General features: G+C 37.8%; 1 long non-coding RNA gene across 3 annotated transcripts in view; it reads left to right on the top strand.

Annotated features, from left to right (window-relative positions):
- Positions 1-5,964: 5,964 nt before the first annotated feature.
- The window catches only part of LOC116438236, a 37,567-nt gene continuing 21,668 nt past the window's right edge, over positions 5,965-21,863 (top strand). Inside the window, exons 1-3 of one of the 3 annotated variants that reach the window (XR_004237642.1) lie at positions 5,965-6,199; positions 16,884-17,029; positions 18,296-18,414. This is a non-coding gene — a long non-coding RNA (uncharacterized LOC116438236). Of the gene's footprint in view, positions 6,200-16,883; positions 18,415-21,863 lie in introns of all 3 variants that reach the window. The other 2 variants (XR_004237641.1, XR_004237640.1) reach the window with 2 other exon arrangements.

Below are 21,863 nucleotides of genomic sequence, written 5' to 3'. Positions count from 1 at the left end.
TGCTTATTAATAAATGAGTAAGTGGGCCTCCTTTATTTTTAGTGCTTTGATTCTACATGAACAGTTGCTTTGAAAGCTACCATTTGAGGTGGTTCCAGTACCACAGACACACACAAGTTGCACTGAGATTTTTCATTTTTTGTGGGTTGTCAAATTTCAACCATTCAAATTTAAAGTTACTGTTTTGGGGTATGTACCTTGTGCTGGATTTTCTATAATGATTTAGCAGTAATTTGAAATGAACAGGAGGAATGGTATTCTAGATTATGTCTGTTAAGAAAATATGTAAAATTGTTTCACTGGGAATTGCTAATAACTACAGATTTTTGGAATAATGGAAGAAGTTCAGGGATAATCTTAGTAATGTACCTACTGTCTGCTCAAATAGTGTGTCTGCCAAAAAGATGTTTGCCAGGAGAACATCAGGTTGTGTATGCTTGTCTGAGACTTCAGTTGGAAAACTGGCACCAAAGAGGGGGAGTGATTAAAATCTGTTGTCATGCCTGTATGCATAGAGCCAACTTGGTTAGAGCTGCATGGCAGCTAATTCTGATATCTGTGGTATTCTAAACACCTAACATTATCACAGAATCTGAGCATTACTAAGGTGTGTATGTTTTGCATTGTGTATGGATTGATGTGCTGGCTGCTGGCTGCTCCCTACCTGCTTGGTCGCAGTTTCTAGTACAAAAGGAGGAATATACGCATTGTTTCTTCTCTCTTTGCACCTTTTTCCTGCTCCTTGGAATGATACAGAGAACTAACTTCACCTTGATTTTCTCTCTTTGTCCCACCTTCCCAGTTCTTAGTATGACAGCAAACATTGTCCAGTGCTCTATTACAGCTGGTGGTGTGGTCCGAGGCTGGGCATATCCCACAGTGCTCCACAGCAGTAGGCAGAGAAATGTCTAGTAGAATTCAGACATTCTGAAGAATTGAGTTCTGCAACAGGCACTTGTATGTACAAAAATATAATTCTAATCCTCTGTTGTTTCTTGGCATTAATGTACCATATTCATTGAGACTGAAACAAAACTGATGCCTCTAAGAACACGGATTTGAACAATTATCCAAAATCAGATTATAATGAACAGCAGTTTTAGGAATTTTGATTAACCTCTAAATAAGTGTTAAATAAGTGCTACTTTGGAAAAACCCTGATCAAATGCATTAATGATAAGTTGTGAAGTAGTAGTAATTGCTGATAGGGCATTATAGATAACATAGTTAATTGATATCACTCTCTCAAACATATAGGGCACATCACCTGGCATGAAGCTGGAGTGATTATTTACTGCAGTTGAAATACATTAGATAAGATGCATAAAATGGAAACAGGTGTTTACTGTGATCATCTTACTTGGTCATTCAATGACTTTACTTTGGGTGAATATTGCTTCGCTATTAAAGCTTCCAGGTTTCTGACGAGCTGCTCTGACTAGATTTTAAGGGAATGTCACATGGTTCAGATGAAGACTGTAAGTAGTCCAGAGAGTCTTCACAGGGTGAAGTAATCATTCAGGTCCACGGATCACTCTGAGAGCACAGTCAGGACTAGGAGGAGGTGGACCAGGGACAGGGCTGAGATGAGGCTACACCATGGCTCATTAACCCATTCAGGGAACAGTGAAGTTGGACTGGTAAAAAAGCAGGGGTCTGTTTATCCAGGAAACAGCTACCCAGAGCAAAGCCTCCTAGTCCATTCAGAGACTACTACACTTAAAACATAGCTCTGATTAATTAAGGCCCTGGACTGAACTTAAAGGGAGCTCCTATGTCTGGGACCATGAGTGAAAGGGAAGTTTATCGGCATAATACAGCCTGTCAGGACAATCAGAGCCTTGACAGCTTCTTCCTTTCTCTTTCCTGTATCAATGCTCACACACACAGGGTTCACCAAATGCATCTGCCTCTCACTTTCTTCATGGTGGTCCTAAGGAGTGATGTGTTTTGGAAGAGTTCAGGTTGAGATTACAAATGGGGGTGGCAAAGCTGTCCTCATCTTGCAGGTGTGTTCATAGAAGTACAGTACAGATCACACATGCAGACTCTGAGGAGTTTAGATTATTTTTTTTGAGTGAGAAAGGTCACATATTTGATGAAGAGTCCTCAGTTCCTCTTATTTCAAGCATGGCTGCAACCCACAACAACAAATTGGGAGAAAATACGTGTTGATGACACAGCTGCACATCTCATGAGGGCACATCTCATGCACAGTTCCATTGGACTACAAGGAGTTTTCTTCAACAAAATGAAAATGTTCTTATACCATAGCTTGGCAAATGTTAATAAAGCACATGGGCTTTGAAATGGATGAGATAATATGTGAGTGAAATGTACCCATTTTACACAAGACTTTGATCAGAATTGTTACTTATGACTGGCATTCTATGATATTCTTTCTTTACAACCCCATCTTATGCTGCAGTTCACTTGCCCTAAATTCTGCTGCAGTCTTCTTTTGCAAAAGTTTGAGATTTCAGTCACTGCTGTAAACAAGGTAAAAAAATTGAAGTCTTTACAAAAAATGTTACCATGAGTTCAGCATTGTATGGCATTTTATCTTATATTGCATCCTATTGATTTTATGCCAGATTTAACTTTTCATTTTAAGCAAGCTGCAGACTGCAATGTTGTTACCAAGAGTTGTCAACACAATAAACAGAAGGCTTGAGGAGTGGATATGGGGAAATTTATCAAATTTGTCAAGAATATGAATATGGTCTGGGAAGTACAGATACAGATAAGAAACTAGATAAGAAATACTTACCATCACAGACTATTAAAATAATGGCTATGAAGTTTTTGGTTTAATAAAAATTAAAATCAAAGGACAATTCATGCGTATTAGAGATACTATGTAACTGCTGAAAACTTGGGCAAGTGTCTCTCCATGACTTTTTTTTCAGCTAACATCTGGAAGATTTTCTTTTCTAGCAAGCCCTATTTTAGTTTTAAAAATGACAATCTGCATCCTGCAGCACCCTGCAGCAGTGGGTGGATTCTCTGGCAAATTTAATTGCCACAGAATCACACAAGCCCTTGACTATTACCAAATGATGTGTGATGAACAAACACAGAAACTTATTTTACTGAAGTATTATCTTCATTTAGTACTTAAATGCCCTGGGAAGTAGCCTTTTGAATATCATAGATCATGGAACAATTGCTATTGGAGTATCTGGATTGCTTCATTGTTTATTTAACTTGAAAGCAGACTACCTTCAGTTTCACAACTTTGATTATTTTTATGGCCAAAATGCTTGTATTGTAGTAAAATGTTTTATTGTATCTGCAATGGAATGGTGCCTCATTCTGCGATTGGTCTGGCTCTCTGTAGTTGAGGCTTCATGTAGAGTGGGTGTTTCAGGAAGCTGGGAAACTGTTGACTCAGCAGCGTTTTCCATTTTCTCCTTGTATGCTGTATCCACAATGAGGGAATCTTTTGAAGCTCATTTCAGGATGATTTTCTGGTATTTCACGTAGGCCTGAGGGGAGAAAGAGATGTATTCTGTGATTTGTCTTGAATAAAAGAGTATGCAGATATGAAACAGAATTCAAAAGTATCCTGAAGAGGAGACAAAGCTATTAGTGTGCTAGTGGTATTCTTTGTGAAGCATAGAAGTGCATCAATGAAGGTAAGAAGCTGGCTAATAATATGAATATTTCACATTCATGGAGACACAGAGCAGTCAGTGATAGATGTCGTATCAAACTTTGGTAGCCTACTTCACCCTAATATTTCTTAAGGGTTCAGATCACAGCGTCTCTCTGACATGAATAAGTAACACATAATAAATCAAAAGGAAAAGCAAAGTCTCCTTCTTCTTCCTTTAGAGTACTTTCACTGATGTGCTGGGATGGTATGGGAAGCAGAAGAGAAAGAAGGATGAAAGGAAGGTCATTTGTAGATACCTTATGGGAAGGCATCTGATTTTGTCTCTATAGCACAAGATTCCATGTCTGAGCGAGAGACTCAAACACTTCTTAATGGGGTGCATCAGGCACAGCATTGCCTGCTGGCCAAAGGAGGTGTTTGTCCTATTTTATTTTGCACTGATGTGGCCTCACCTCGAATCCTGTGTGCAGTTTTGGGTGCCTTAATATAAGAAAGATATAAAGCCATTACAGAGTGTCCAAAGGAGTCCCATGGGGATGATGAAGGGTTTGGAGGGGAAGCCATATAAGGAGTGTTTGAGGTCACTTGGTCTGTTCAGCCTGAAGAAGACTGAGGGGAAATTCCTCTTGAAGGAAAGAAGGGGAGCAGGTACAGATACCTTCACTGTCATGACCACTGACAGGATTTGACTAAATAGCATGAAGCTGAGTTGGAGTAAGTTTAGGTAAAAGGGAAAAGTTTTTCACCCAGAGATGTAACAGGGTCCCCAAAGAAGTGGTGACAGCACCAAGCCTGAGTTCTAGAAGTGCTTGGACAATGCTCTCAGACCTATGGTGTTATTCTTGTAGTGTCCTGTGCAGGGCCACAATTTGGACTCCATGATCCTTACAGGTCCCTTCTCTTTTTCTCTGATTCTCTGAATTTCTGATTCTCAACAGCTTTTGATAAAGAACCAAGAGTTTGGGCAACAGTGGACCTATTGAGCAGAAAATGACACACTTCTGGTGGTCCTTGTCTCTGCTGGCTTCTCTGGAGCATTGGAATCACTGGGTATAATTTCTCCCTTCAGAGACAAGTGAAAAAATCATCTGAAGTAGCAGCAAATGCTCACTTACATCTAGGACTGTCTACAGACACAAATCTAGTGGTGGAAAATGAATCCTAGTGCAGTTCATGAGAAGAAGATGAGGTCTTGGTTCCATGCATCTGGGTGCCAGTTGCCAGCTTGACCATAGGGAACTTTATCCTTGTTGTAAGTTTGCTATTTGTTCAGGCTGTGCATGCAAGTGTAAAACAAGGATTTAATTTATTTAATCTAACAATTTTAAAAAAAAGTTTTATAAGAGCTCCATAAGATTGACATTATCCTGCAGTAGTGTCACAGCCTGCAGTCATTTAATGCCTCTTCTTGTGAGGCCAGTATTCCACGCCCAGCTGCATTTAGTAGGTCAGTACAATAATTTTAAATGTCTTTCTTTCAGATTCTTGCCATCTTCAATTATACCTTTCCACCCTACTATTTGTGTAATTTTCTTCTGTCTGAAGTCTCTTTACTGTTGTTCTCTATTGCACAGCATGATAAATTACCCATCAAGCCATATCTTTTCAGCCCAGAAATACATGGTAACAGAGAGTAATGGCATTATCACATGTTGTGTATTTTATTTCCTCACAGTTCATTCAAGGGTGTCACTTTATTTTCCTGCTTCCTTTTGGAATCATGAAAATTAACTATTTTAGTGTTCCTAAAGTTTATGAACAGTTAGAAACACATCCTAAGCACAGAGCAACACATATACAATTCTGTATCACTTAACGCTTCCCCTGCATGGCAAAACCATATCAATGATTTTGAGTCTTTGCCGAAGCCATAATAAAGATGAAAGCCTTATTATACAGTTGAATAACCTGGGCTGTGGGCAAGAGTATTATTTGTAGCCTCAGGCCACCAACCAAATTAACTGCAAGTCACCCTTCACGTTGACATTGGACTAGGTTCTCTTGGGAGTTATGAAACTCTCAGGGTCTGATGCATACTGTTTCCACAATCCATCCTCTTCCCCCCCCTCCCCCCCCCTTCTCTTTAATTTAAGATAAATACCAGTAATTTTAACATTTGTGCTGAGATATCTCCCAGGCATTGCAAGTACATATTAGAAAAATGAACTGGAACAACTAAGAGTATTGGCAGCTAACACATATATAAAAATCTTCTTTAGAAATTGTGATTAAGATGATACAAAGAAATTTTGTTGTTGACAGCATCATTCAGAGCCCTCATTAGCATTCAACAAGGACAGTTTGGTAATTCACGGGCTTGTAAATTCCAGCATTAGTGCTCAGTCTGAAGAGAACTGCAGGAACAAACACAGAGCTGTACTCATAACCTATCTCAGATGTGAGACAGGATCTTGAGCAAACGTACCCTGTTCTTCTTTATGGGTCACTAGGAAGAATGATTGACTGAAACTGAGAAAAATCCCACTTCTGTAAGGCAAGCTAGAGGAATTATGACTTTGGGTAATCAGAAAGACCACTGTGGGATGAAATTTGGCTGGAAATAACTTCATATGCTTTCATGTAAGTATTTTTGTAATCAACAAAATACTATCTATTTAATACTGTTTATTTAATACTGTTTATTTTATGATTTATTTAAGTCATACTTGCTCCTAGAAAAGCATGAAAGCAGAATACAATATGCTGAAGCTGTCATAGTGCCAAGAATACCAAGACCTATTTGCAGACTTGTGATAATGGTCCAGTAACTTAAAGAGCGGCGTATACTGAGAGACTGGTCTTGAGAGGTGCTGGAAGAGCCAGAACTCCCAATAGCTGGTATAGGCACAGGTTAGGCACCAGTCCCAAGCCTAAATTAATCTAATCCTAAATAATATTTCTCTCCTACCCTCTGTAGCATTCTACTATGCACTTTGTAGTATTTACCTATTCTGTGACTATTCTGAGTCTTACATGCTGGGATTTTTAAAATTCCAGATATCAGTCAGCACCACAACATAATGTAATTATGTTTCTTTTTTTCAAGCATATTTTTACAGGTTCAATGACAAGATTAGTATAGAAATAAAAATGCATGAAGAATTTAGAATAAGCCTGACTTGTGAGCCACAGACAAAATCTTTTACTTTGTTTTTGCAACTTTTTGTGTAAAATCTTGAAATTGGTTTAAGTAAGACTGGAATCTCTGGATGTTGCAATTCATTTATCTTGTAATGTGTTCTAATCCATTTGCTTTAGAATGTCAGGTGGAAACTAGTAATAGAAAATCCTGCTCCAGTATGTTTCTACTCTTTTCTACTTTTCTACTCTACCTCTTTTATGGAAATTTGTTACTGCAGCTGATAAAGAGAATTATACAAGCTTTGTCACCGAAATCACATTGTAAAAGGTTCCAAAAAACTTGACAATGTTGACAGTTGTTTTCAGCAAATGGCTGCTTTACTGTAGCACTGTCAATGTTGATGTCCTTGTGCACATGTAAAAGAGCAATGTGATTAAGGCAAGCTTGTCCATGCTAGATATGAGCCAAGTTTTCAATCTCCTCATGGCACTGAAAGATTGCTCAGCTGTTGCAGACAAGGCAAGAATAGCTGGCAGATTTCTGCCATTAAAATAAAAAATCCTTGTCTTTGGGCATACGTCTATAGGAATGTGTAACATCTGCTACTGACCTTAAATTCTAGATAAGAGCAGCTCGTATTTGTAACTCAAATTCATATTCCTTGGTTTAGATGATGCACTTCCAAGGATATAATAAAGTATTTTTGTAAGAAGATACTTGTCTAGACAACGGTCTAAAGCATGATATACTTCTGTTAAGCGTTACAGTAGTGAAATGCCATTATTCCTCTAGTGTCACTTGCCACTGCAATTTATGTCCACCTTATGTTGAATTTAATTTGGACAAATAATCTATATTGTATTCTATTCTGAGAATATTTCATATTTATACATGAAAATCAATGCCTGTGATCTATCTAGAACACCAGTCATCTTTTCTACATTTTTTTTTCACTATCAACCAGATAAAAAGAGTGAAAAACTCAGTTCTTTAGCATTTGTCAAGGGAAATGGGCCTGAATTAACACAGTCATATCTTCCATCCTGTTGACCCTGAATTCTTTATGTAAGATGTCAAAGCCATGGGACTCAGCAGATTTGTTGCCATGCAATAAATTTGGGTGTGGAAATAGCGGGAAGAAGCCAGTTTCAACAACATAATCTCGTAACAAACCCAGGGGGATTTTCTCATATAAATTAGTGTAGACTTTGTTAGTCTAAACACACTCAGATTTCCACTTTGTATCTACTAAAAACACTTCGTAAAAATCTGGATTTCTGAAAATACCCTGAGGGAGAGAAAGGCACAGATTTCAGGTACACTCAGGGTGACCAGTTCAAGATTTCTCAGATGCTCTGTGTGATGCTCTGCACATCATGGGCAATCTAGATAAGCCTATGTTTCAGGGAGGTGATATGGAAATATCTGTGAACTGAAGCTATGAACTGAAGGTCGTACAGTGACAGAGTGTGGTACTGAAGGGCAGCATCTGATAGTGTAGCATTTGATAGTGTCTAATTACAAAACTATGTTTCCTCTTCTTGCAAGCCAGTAACACATTCTCTGTTCTCCAACAGAATTCTAAAAAAATGCCTTGGAAAAAAGTCTTCTTCAAAAAACAAGCCCAACTCAAGCCTAGAAAATGGTCTATTCTATACAGAATGAGGCTGAACTTTGATAGAAACAGAAGTTTTTGACAAGGTATTTGAAGAGCGTGACATAATACATGCAACAAAGGGGGGAAGGAGATAATTTAAAGATTCACTCCTCATCTTAATTCTAGTATTTCCCTGTATTTTAAGACTTGATGCTATAATGTAAACATCTTTATAAAAAAAAATCTTATTGCGGTAAACCATAGGCAGCACCATCTATGCCTCCTATAATTATCATGTTTAAAATAAAAGTAATAGCAAGTGTAACAAGAAGGGCTTTTGTCTTAACAGAAACCAATATTAGTTTAGCCTTTTGCATCATTAGGGTAAAAGGATGTGGTGCAGTAAAAGCCACATTGCAGGAAGATGTATTCATTTTTGTGCCCCCTGTGAAATTCAGGGAGACAATACACTTCTTTTTCCCTACTGTTTTGGATAAATATTTTTACCCCAATATTCTGAGCTCAGAGAGCAGCAGTTTGACTTATATTTTGTTCTCAGGTTGAAAACCTAAATCTCATAAAAGAAGGGCTGTAATTATCAGCTAGTAAATCTCTCTCTCAGCAGTTATTATTTAAGGTCAATTAGAATGAAGAACTTTTCAATCTGGTCTTATTACTAAAGGAAATCTTTCATGCAGAATTGGTGAAACAGGGGAGCTTCTCCCTGTACCCGCTGTGCTCTCTGTTTTGTGTTTTCCTTCACTACAGCTGCAAGCATTACCAGGCTGACTGCACTTTGAAAAACTAAAGCCACATTCTTCAGAACAGTTGCTTGGTGTTGGTCAGGTTTCTCTGCAGACTTTTTTTTCCATTTGGAGACATGGAGGCTGACACATAGTTTCCAAGAACTTTGCATGTCTTCTGTCTCCGGAATCGTCTCCTGTATCCCAAATATTTCTCAAGTGGCTAGCAAAAGAATAGCCAGATAATTTTTGGCCTGGTGGGACAAGCTTTGAGTAGAAAGTCAGATGGCTCTGAAAATGAATTTTAAAGTAATTATTTCATTTTATGTTAGCTTGTTGTCTTTAACATGTGTGTGCTTTCTTTGCTACAGTTAGAGCATTCACAAGATCTGAAGAGACTATGAAATCCCACTAACTTTAGCAGCAATTGCTGCCTTTGTTTCTCAGACTGTAAATGATACCACAAAATGATTAATGTAAAAAAAGCAATAATGCAGCTTGAAAAAAGTACAAGATGAGCAATAAACTAAACCAAAAGAGATTGTTGCATTTCCCAAAACAACACTTTTTCATTCCTGACCTAGGTTTACTTTTCCCCCCCCTTCTTTAAGCATCTGTTACATTATATACTAAAAAATAAATGCATCGAAGGGTAAAACTTTAATTCCAAAATTACTGCCTTTCAGACCCTTTATTTTCCTTTCAGGCATCTAAAAAGATAGGTCAAAGTAACACTGAATAATTTGAAAAGTTAACAAAATTTCATTTATGGGAAATCTAAGTAGATGCAATTAAAATAGTATTTAAACACATTGCTTCCCTGCAATTGTCAACTAAACATTTTAAAGAACTGAAGTTTTAGACAAATAATTTTTTTTGTTTTCTTTTCCTAACAAGGCAAAGGGAAAAAAAAAACAGGCTTCAAGGGACAGGACATGAAGTCTTCATGGGTCACTTTCCCCCTTTGCCACAAAATGAACAAGTTTTGGCTCACAACCTTGTTTTGTTCTCCCTCAGATTACCCTGCCTAGATACCACTGGGAAGATGAGGGCTGAAGATTGACACACAACAACTGTAGATACAAACATACAAGGTGATAAATAGGGCCCTGATTCTGTAAGCAGACCTCACCAGACATAGCTGCCCTCCAGACCTCTGCTCTACCACAGTCAGTCTGCATTTTCAGTATTACCATGGACTTTAATTTTCTCAGTACTTAAGCCTAACTGGTTAGAAGACATAACACTGATAACACTCAATAATGAAGAAACAGTGTGCAAAGAAGAAAATATTTATTTTCTGGACATACCTGAAGTTAAAGACAAAATATTCAAGAATTTCTTATCACAACTGATAAGGGAAATTTCTCTTTGATTTTCTGCTTTCCATGCCTTGGATAAGCTAGGTTTCCGAAACTCTGGGACAAATCGTTTAACATATGTTGGATGAAGCCTGCATTACAGAGCAAGGCAGGGAAGTCACTAGAAATCCCTGCAAAAGGCTTGCTTAGATGTTCCACCTCTACAGTTCATTTTCTTTGGCTGAAGCAACAGGAACAGTGGAAAAGGAGCTAAGCCACTGCTGGCATTTTTGAACCCAGTTAATGGGATTCTTCTCACCAGGGGAGTTTGGAGTCTAATCTTGTCATTTGAGTTCCTTTTCCATCAGTGCTGCTCATACTTTAAGGCTTAATAATAAATATTGAAAATGTATTACATATTTTGAGCTACATTTTAGGGTTTTCTCCACACAGAGTAAATAATTGAACTTAGTCAACTCTGTGCCTCTTCTTCCAACTCTGCACACAAACACAGGCACAGGTAAGGCAGGACTAAATACAACTTAAATTTCTGCAGCATGGGCATTTTACCAATTATAAATGTGTAGAACAACCAACCCCCAAACTTTTATCAGATATATGGTGATTTAATGAATATATTTTTGTAAACCTATGCCCAGAAAATATTTTTTCTACTGAGTGGTATTTGCCCAAGAAAAACAAGGCCAGAATATACACCTCCTGTGGGCCAGGAGAAACCTCTCTATATTTGTCTCTGAACAGTATAGACCTAATAATGACTAGTTGAAAAAATTATTGGGAAAGATGGAGCTTTTCAGATTTAGCAGATTCTTATTGGATTTGCCAGTGCGGAAAAAAGAAGAATCTGAGGATTCTTTTGCACAATGAAAAAAGTTTTGCACATATTCAAGGAAGATTTAAGACACTGATAAAATGGATTCAGATAAAGTGTGAAAAATAAATAAATTAAGTGACCCCTAAATCAAGGTCTTACAGACATGTCAGATACTGGTTTACTCTTCTATGGATTTCGAGATCCTTGGACTCCTCATCTTTCCCAAAGTGGTCAGGGAAATGCAGCAAGTTTTCAGTCTGAAGGGCAGATTGTTTGATAGACTAAAACAGAATCCTCCTTACAGAACACCTGGAATTTTTTGTTATATGCTGGTAGTGAAAATAACAAAGCAACTGCTAAAAATATCCCTTTGTGTTTTTAAGAGGAAGGTACATGCACATGAGTTTCGTTTTCACAAGTTCTTTAGAAGCTTGAAAGTATCTGTTTTTAGGCAAAGTTTCAATATTTTCTTTGACTTGCTTGATTCATTTGAATCTTAAAATAACACAGTTTTTACCCATGTTTGAAAACTACGTACTTTGGAAAACAGTGTATCAGTCCTTGTTGAATCTGCCCTCCACCTCAAGAGCTGTGATTGTGACCAAGTAAAAGTATAAAAAATAAGTTCTGCAGGGAAAAGATGAGAGGTTTGTGCGTGTATGATTTTTTTGTTTTATCTGTTGTTGTTTAGAGAGTTGCATAATTGAACTTCTTCTTTAATTGAACTTCTTCTGCCTCAGAAATCTAATCATACTTAAAATACACACTTACACGAATGTCTTTGGAAGATTATTCCTCAAGTATCTTCATTTCTGTATGCTGATTTATAAAGCTGTTTCAGATCTGTTGCACAGCCTAATACAATGGGTAGGCTTTGCTGGTTCCAGGACCTCTAAGTATCTTGACATTACCCCAAAAACCTGATATCTCTTGGTTGTGATCAGAGAGAGCACCAGAGTTGAAGCTTTGCTTAAATCACAGTATTTTTCCTGGGAGGTAGTAAAAACATAACTGTGCTATGGACAGTGAGGGAAAACACATGTTTGGGGGGCATGGGGTGCTTCCAGCCCTGCTGGGATGCTTGGAAGAGGGTGTTTGGGGCAGAGCTGCAGAACACAGTGTGCTATTGGGTTTGTGCCCCATGTTGCAGGTGTAGCTGTGGCAACTCTGGGCTCCGTATCAGGATATCCGAGTCCATCAGGTGGGTGGGGATATATGAATTTGGGAAAGAAATACATACACCAATTTTTCTAGCTGATGTAAAGGAAAAACACCTCAGACCCAGGAATGGTGCTAATAATGGTGGTGTAGTTTCAAAGACACTGTCTTGGCTCCAGTGCATGGTTTCAAGGAACTATATCCAAGGGAGAATTCAGGCCATTTTAGGACCAGAGACAAGTAATTTAGCTGACTTCCAGGTGATGGAAGATTAAGAAAAATGAAGTGCTGAGTGTCTTGTCCTTTACTGAATGTCTCCTTGCTACATCTGATACTGGCCCCCTCTGCAGGCAAAAAACCTGGCAGGGCCAATAACACAAAGGATTTGTTTTGCCTTTTGTGCAAACTTATGTTGTACTTCCCTGGTCTATGTAAATCGCTCTTTAGCAGCAAAGTGCCCTACATGCACCTGAAGTAACAGCAACAACACAGAGTGGTTTATGTGTCAGCTGAGTGGGCAATAAGTACCAGAAGGATTATAGGTGGAAGCCTAAACTTTACTCATCAGCCTCAGACCTCAGAAAGCTGTATTATTAAACAATTTTTATGACTTTTTCCTTTTCCCCCAAGTGTGACAAGTTGGAAATGAAGTTTTCTAAGGCTCCAACCCTTTGCTCTTTCACACTGTTGTATTAATTTTGCACCTGGGCACTAATGATGTGTCTGAGTGTTGCTGTTATGTTCCATCATTGTTGCCTGTATGCAGAGCTGGACATGGAGCAGTGGGTCCCAGTGCACCCAGTTTTGGTAGGGAAACTTAGCATTAACTATTTTCAAAGACATGCCTTACAAAGAACAGAAATGCTAATTGAAATGGAAATGATTTTTTATTTCAATTGTCTGAAAGGTTTGATAATGACTTTTTTCTTTGTTAAAAATGGCATGCTACAAATTTGTCTTTGTTGGCAATTCAAGACCTTGTGCCCTCACTTAAGTTTTCAAATCTTCAGGCGACTGACAAAACTATGGAGAATCAGGTTAGCAGTTGATTGGGGTAAGATAAAGTATTACACATTATGCTGAACCTACTTTTCACTTGCTAATTTCTAATATAGGTAAAAAAACGCTTTCAGAATGTCTTCATTTATAATAAATCTGATTTTTTCTTTCTCTGTGATTCTTCATTAAGAGGATGTAATGTATGCAGTGCCATAGTTCCTGATGTAAAAGTCACTAAAGCCAATGGAAGTTTATCCATGCATTTCACTGGGCTGTGGTTTGAAGGAATCCTGTACAAAATGTGTATTTTATGGCTCTGCAGTACAGATATCCTTTAATTTTAATGGAAGATTTGCTGGTCCATAGTAAGGTGTTTTTATTATTATTTATGTATTTTATTAATGTGTAGCCTAATGCATTTTGTTAAGGAGAATACAATTTATCTGTTTGTTAAATCTAAATAGTGTACCTTGAACTGTAATAGGTAGCGCTTTAAGGGTACAAGGGATCCTGTAGCAATGGCAAAACCTATATTTTCATTTAAGATCATAAGCTGATAGAAAACTAGGCTGATGTCAACTATTTGAAAGTACTTAGTTTACTCAGTTACAGTCTTTTTTTTCCTCAAAGGATCAAGCGCAGTTTGGAAAACCAAGGACTAAAACCTAATGGCCAAGTTCTTCAAACACGTGTCAGCAAAATTAATTTCAGTGGATAAAGAGTACTGCTTTCTTCCATTACATTACTGAGGAAAATTAACACATTCTGGGCTTACCCTTGCCATCTAGTTTGTTCTTTCAAGCCCCCGTATGGAAAGGAATTTAATGTGCCTTTTTGATTTTATTGTAGAAATGAGATTGGACATTCTTCACCTGGCACAAAAAGAGGGGCAAGATTCCTTGTTTCTTCTGATCTCTGTTAGTGTAATTATAGAAGTTTGAAATCAATCCATGCACACTACTGTTGGTTGTTTTAAGGCCACCTCAGTTATGCTTTAAATGAAAATCTTTAAAAGAGTAATTTATAATTACGGACAGCAGTATTCTTATTTAATTATATCTCAGCGTAGTCTTTGCAACTCTAAGAGGTGAGAATTTAAATTTATTTAAAATGTGTATATTGGGGTGCTTCTGAATAATTCCTTGCTACTAATCTGTGCCAGCTCAGGATTTCACACCCTAGAACAGATTGACTGGTTTGGCTTGCATAATAGGTACCCTACTATCCTGGACTACTTTGTGGGTGGGTGGAGATGGGTGCACTTGAAAATGCCAATTGGTAGCTAACCATAAAAAGTCAGATTTATGTGTGAGTGGAGAGGGTAGAAGTATCTATGTAAAGTAAAATGGATCTACTGATATGCTTAGGACAGACCATGGAACTAGAAATGATGTTTTCCAAAGCACCTAAGACATGGTTTTTGAGGCCATTGACAGGGTTTCTGGCAGGGTTTTTTGGGAACAGATGCAGGAATGCTTGAGATGATTGGCTACATCTACAGGTAAACCAGCTCTACAGAGATGATGTCTTGGGGGTCCGCATATTGCAAGGGAATCACTCTTCATCAGTATTGCATTGCCTGTCATTCTTTTGCTTTCTAAACAGGAAATAAAGGTACATGGGAAGTCTAGGAAAGGGGAGTTTTGATTCAAAGTCTCAATATAGCACCTTCTGTCTGTGTTATTACACATATCTCACTGGATACAATCTGGTGATTTTTTTGCCTTTCCATTTGGTGAGAAAGCACAGACTGGTATCTTGGTTTATTTAAGCATCAACATGGTTAAAGTTTGAGCGAGTTATTTGCTTTCCAAAAAAAAGACATCAAAACAAAATGCATTAATTTTTAATTATCTCTTACATGGGAAACAGTGTTAGTGGAATTATTGTTGTGCGGAACATCTTTGTCTTGGAGTTACTACAATATTTAGCAGTTGAAAGACTTAAAAACAGGCTTCCCTGTTAGCTTAATGAGCTGACTTCTGCCAAAGCCAGCTTAGCCCAGCAGATCTGGTCAGAAATATTTGCAGTCCTCCCAGGTGTGTGGGACAGGCTGCTTGAGATCCTGTACGGCACAGCTGGCATCACGTAGCACATTCCTGGGTTTACAGGCTCTACATGATATTTCATGCAGCTCTTGTTTCGTGGCTATGACCTGTTGCTGAGAGTCAAGCCACTATATAAACATGAAGGACTTCAAACTTGTGGCGTGCTGCTTTCCAGAGCAAGTGGTCATTTGTTCCAGTTTCCCATGACCACATTATTGTTTGGGTTTGCTGCTCAGAAAAATATGTCAGGTTGAAGCAATAATACTAGACAAGGAAGAGGGGTTGTATTGGAAATACAGGCTGCATTAGTATGTATTATTGAATGTGCCAAGACGATAATGTTACATTATCTCCAGTTTCAGCAGTCAAAATATTCTCCTTATTAAAATTAAAAATTTTCAAATATTCAAAGTAGCATAGCCAAAATCCAACTTAGAAAATACCTTATTTAGCTGTTAGCAAGATGATATGACTTTTAAACTCCATCTGTGATACCAATTTCTCCACTGGTGCCATTCAAAATAATATTTTTTTCATTGCATTTATAGCTTTATCCAGAAAGAGAAGGGAAAAATAAGATTAGAGAGTGATTTACATTACACTGGATTTTACTGCACCTTGCCCTTGCAAAGGAATCTTTGAAATAGTTGAAAACTACATAAGGAATAAGTCAGTTTCTAATTCACAGAAGAAAATATTCTGAGGTAAATGAGGTAACCAAAACATTGTGGCTTGAAGAGCATTCTGAGCAATTGCTGTTTCAGCTGTCCCAATCCACAAGATACTATTAAAACAGACTAGTCATAAAGAACATTCACCTTTTTTTACCTGAGAATGTTAATATTATTATATTGATGCACAGAATTAATGAATTTCCAGTCTTGTGAATTAATACAGATTTTGTTTGCAGAATCAGAGATTTGCATCTAGTAGTGTGCAGCAATAAAAGAGAGGATGACTTGACATCTTTAATTCAAGTGTAAATACAAAACCTCTAGTCTGAACTAAGTGAGTTTTCTTCGGATTTGCATCACTGTTGTTACAAATAGAACCTGACGGTCTATTCTTAGATAATCCAGAGCTGTTATAGGTTGGAACCTTGCAACTGTGTTACCTACTGCATTCATGAAAATCCTCAAGCATATTTGAAAATACATGATTAATACATTTTGGAATAATCCTTTGCATGCAAATATGCCATGGCCTTCAGGAGACTGTTTCCTGTCATATTTAATTGCTGATGGATGAAGGTCCTTTATCTCTGCAGAACATTTAAGACAAGTCCTGTTTATGCCACAGAAATTATTTTCTTCAGACAACACTTGAAAAGCACCTAAATATTTAATAGAGCTAATTTCTAAAATGATGTGAGATGTGTTGATTTTGCTGATTCTTTGTCCTGCCTTCCTCAAAAGACAAAAAAACCATTCCTCACTGAGAACTAAGAAGACCAGAAGTGTTAGCAACAAAGCTGATGGAATTTTTTTTTCCTTTTCAATAGTTGTACAGCAAGAAGAAAGAAGCAAGTGGCAGTAGTGGAAGGAAATGCTCCTATTCACGTGGAATCCCACCTGCATGAATCCGTTTGAGTGTATTCAGGCAGAGAGAGTGGGCAGGGCAACTAAGCTTCCCAGGCCTAGCAATTAGGTATAAAAAGCCTGTCTTTATCCAAACAGATAATCTACATTCTGGAAATTTCCACCACCCCTCTTTCTGAAGTCCTACTTTTCTTAAAGTGCAGAGCAGATGATCAATAATAGCTATTCTGGGATAGCAGTGGCTATAAAGTCATCCATGCTAAAAAACTAGGGCAATATACTAAATCAACACGAGTGATCCATGTCACTATCATTTTTTTTGATCTTTACATTGGTGGATTGGGGTTTTTTAGTTTTTAGGAGGGATTTTTGTTGTTGGCTTGGATTTCTTTCTGAATTCTCTGAATTTTCCATTGCCTGTCATAGATCAGCTGTTGTCAGTGAAAGTTTGACATGAGTGACAGTGGCTGTGGGTGGCACAGGAAGCATTTGGTTTTACCTTGGTGCCACTTGTAATCTGATGTGACTTGAGCTTTTAAGACACTGGTGCTTTTCGCTGGGTCTTTGATCAGACATTGCAGGAATAGAAGGGAAGCTTCAGTGCTGGCCCTGGAAATGGGGCAGACAGAGAGGGAGAGAAGGATCAAAGGGAGAAAATTAAAACAAAATAATAAAAGGAAGCTGGAAACCAGTGAAATGGTATTAAATTACTGGCATTGCAATTCCCAGTTTTTCAGAAATGGTAGACTAGATCCTCAAATGTGAGGTTGGCTTTAGAATAAAAAAAAAAAGTAATGACCAGGTTAAAAAGAGAGATAGAGAGAGAAACCTTATGATGTGCTAGTCAAAGCCGGAAATGACAGTATTTTGTTCCATGCATTCATCATTTTTTAAATTTGTCTTCTAGTTTTTCACTTGTTAGTACTCATGATTTTTCAATAGTTATAAGGGGCTGAGACTTAAAGATGCTGGATCTAATTCTCCAAGGTTTCATTTTATGTAATCCTCCTAATATTCAGTGCCTGGTCATAAATATCCAAGTGCTGTCAATACTGATTAGGTTAAACTTATTCTATTAATTTAGTTAATTCATTACATTGGGTATTTTGTTTTCTTTGATTAGTGTTGAATATAACTGGAAGGAAAATTTTTTATACTCAGTGTGATTCTCAGTCAAAGTCATGATTAGTAACCCTTGTATCATTTGAAGAGAGAAAGATATGGGTGTTTAAATGATCCTACCTTCTACAGATGACATAAAGGGTCCAGGAAAAAAGCTATTCCCTACAGCAGAAAAAAATTAAACTGTTCAGCATGTGCAGTGTCTCTTTTGTGGTGTCTATTAAAAATTTAATTTTTGAAATATTTTATGCAGATACTTTTCTTTACATATTGAAGTAATTTCGTTAAAACCACCTAAACTATTATACGTTGAAGAACATCTTCAAAACCTGATAAGTTCAAGACTTCAAATCTGGCAATCAAGCACATGAGGTAAGGGAGACTTAACAATACACATGCCAAGCCTGGAGTAAAAGGTGTTTTAGAAGATATAAGCTTATAAGGTGGGCTTTTGACACAGTATTTTCAGGCATGTTTTTGTACCTCATGCATCTTGAAAAGGAAAGTAAATGGGAGAAGAGGAAACAAAGGGGAGTCAACTGTATACTTTTTGGAAATTCATGTAAATAAAATGGTAACCCAACTTTATCTGCTGAAGTAGATTTCCCTACTTACAATACACATTTAGATAAATATGTACTAAATATTCCTACTAAATATGTCAGTTAAAATTTTTAAAGAGTTCTTATGTTATTAAGAATGTTATTATGTTATTTTATGGAAATGTTCACTATAAGTGTCCCTCATACTTGGGCATCTCAGTCGTAGATAAATTAGTTGATAGACATGAGAAGACAAGTTATCCTCTGTTACAACAGGCAATAGAAGGTGACAGGGGATCAGAGGGCTTGGCTGAGTCACTCCACCCTTTTGAGGTATGGCCACATCAGAAAAAGCTGAAAAAAGATGATTCTGCTCTGATTGCACCTGCCTGTTTTAGAAAACAGGTCTGCCTGCTGCCATGTGAATCCTCTGAGATAATCCCTATGTTCCCTACTAAACTGGATCCTATCAACAGGATTAGTCATGTACATCCACCTTTTCTATTCCCTTTCTCATCCATCACTGCGTGTGGAGAAGTACCCATCACCTGGACATCAAACAATACTAGTATGGTTAAGAAAGAAGAAAAGCAAGACACCAATTGAGGTACACCAGTACCTAATTATATTAGAAAGTACCAACATGTTTATTTGCATATTGCCTTAATACAGCATCCAAAATGCCTCAAAAGTTGGCTGCTTTCAGCTGATCTCTTCCTCCATGTGGCAGTCATGCTTCTGGCAGTTTAGGGAAGCTAAATTCAGCAGCTGGACCCCAGCATGGTCTTGGTTTTGCCTTTGTGTTTGCACTGGTGATCCTTGTGGGGTTGACCCTGAATGTCCCACCACATCTTGTTTCTGGGGGAAACAATGGTAGAACAAATAGGTATTACAGATGTGAAATAGTGGGTAGAGAAAGTAGATGAAATTATTAACAGATAAGTTGATTATTGTTTGTTTGGATAGAAATGTACCCCAAACCGAACTTACTTCAGAGTTTGTTTTCCTGAGTGATGCCCTCAGCCTGTGGGTGGGAAGAAGGAAGTGAGGGATGCCAGCTCTTACAGTTTGTGGGGGCAAACCTCATGGGGCCAAACACTCCCTTATGTCTCCTGAAGGCACAAAGCACAGGCTGCATCCCTCCCTCTTGGTTCTGGCACTGCTGCTGGGACATGAAGGGGCTGGCCCATTCAGATCCAGATTCAGGATCCAAAAACCCCATGCTGGCCTGCTGGAATGGCTAAAAGCGACGAGCACCAAATATATCCAATGACTGGAAGATAATGCAATCTTCCAACAGTTGCTCTATCCATTTTAATAATTTTTCAGTGTATCATTTGCACAGCATTGCCCTAAAGAACTGTAGCAGTTTGGGCTGTTTTTAACAGTCAGGTCTCCTAAGATCAGCTGGTTTTCTAGGCCCATATCACCACTGCATTGAGCTACTGTGAAAAACAAAACCTTCTTTTCCTCTACACTGGCTTGGTCTATGACCAAAAAAACCACTAAAAAGAACCAACAAAAAATATACTGCTAGTAACTGTGTCCTACAATTGGAGCTGGTGCCCGAAGCTGAAAGCATGATTTCTTTCAGTTATTAAATGCTTCACATAGCCTAATACCACAGCAGTGACCCTGATGGGTCTTTTCTAAACAAGTTAGAAAAGATAATACAAAAACAGAAAAAGAAGGGAAGAAACCCAAAGTTTTAAGCATCAAATTACTAAAAATTAGAAATGGTATTTTCTGTCTTAGATGTTTAAGAAAAGCTCATTAAAGAGATGAATATTAAGCCAAACATTTGGTTGGCTTTGCTGCAGCAGGCTGCAGGAATGTAAACTTTTTTTTCAATGACTTCAGCTCCTAATTTAAAAGCTAGGATTTTTAGCAGTGAGCAAGAGACTATATTTGGCAAAAAAACTCTGCTGGCTTTACTTAGTTACCTAGCACATTCAAAACAATACTCCTTTATCAAAAAACAATAGTCTGGTTTATTCATAGCATATGTAGAACTTGGAGCTTCCACCAAATTCCACTTTCTTCTCTTGCAATATGTCTGTTACTGACTAATGAGCTCAATAGTGCCTGTACTTCATTTTCAGCAAATTAAATTTATTCCTCACAGGAATTGTGGTTTGGTCATGGCACTGCTCCTAGGTATGGGTGGGGTTTGTTTTTCAACCAGCTCTTGGTTAGCCACATGGGTACGTGCTGTCGCACCACACAACAAAATCTTCTTTATAATAACTGGTTTAAGTAGCCATCCACCTCATGAAAGTGAATCCCATTTAATTTACTTCGTGTTTACCATGCTCCTTTTCAAACTGTATTGTTGGCACAGACGGGTATTTATACAACTTTTATTTTAAACTATTTATTTAGAGATGGAACTTCAGTAACACTTTTTGTCAGATTTATAGTGCATGTTTAAGACCAAGATTCTAAAAATGTAAGATTTCAAAGAGGAGGAAGCAGACAATGAATTTATACACCCGGGAGTCTATTCTCTCCCTGGATGTGATGGGAACTGTGCATGTTGCTGATGAAGGAGCCAGGCCTGTGAGGCAGAGTGTATACATCTGTGTTTCTGCAACTATGGTTCATCAAAAACCATCATCTGCAGACTTCCTACAAAAATCCACCAGGCTGATCAGGGAAGGTAGGCTTGGAATCTTGGATCACTGTGCTCCCATGTCAAAGACAGATCTGATGGGATACTCTGTGGTCCATTGGTAAGCACAGGTCTTGCATTGAACTCTGAGGAAAATAAAGAGAACAAAATGTAGTGCACAAAATAAAAGAAAAAAAGAGTCTTGCTCAGCCACTGAAAACAGCTGATCCAAAAGTGGCTTTCAAAAAAATCTTCAAAACTAGCCGGCGAAAAATATCTTCCACTTTCTAGTAAAAGCTTTCAGGCTTGTTGTAGGGAAGGAGGAAGTATTATTTTTTTCAAAAAATAAAAAATCTTCATATAGATAGATATTATGACCTGAGCACTTGGGCTTGGTGCCCATTTTCCATGGCTAGCAGAATGAACAGCAACATGTATGGAGCACACAGATTTCTTTATGTCTACAGGAACAAAAGCTAGATTTTATGAAGGCAAAACTTGCCCTAAAAAAGTTTTTGCATGAACCTATGTATTTTTTTTTGTTGTCTTTCTCCCCTTGCAAAAGCACTAAACTTTCAAAACTTTGGTTTAGAAAGCCACTGGTGTATACATCTCAGCACTCCCTGGAATAATTAAACAATGTGGAAAAATAATGAAGGAAAAGTACT

The sequence above is a fragment of the Corvus moneduloides genome, chromosome Z, assembly GCF_009650955.1.
Source record: "Corvus moneduloides isolate bCorMon1 chromosome Z, bCorMon1.pri, whole genome shotgun sequence".
NCBI classification, from domain to species: domain Eukaryota; kingdom Metazoa; phylum Chordata; class Aves; order Passeriformes; family Corvidae; genus Corvus; species Corvus moneduloides.
The sequence above is the reverse complement of the archived record's forward strand: the minus strand, read 5'-3'. Positions and strand labels throughout refer to the sequence as shown.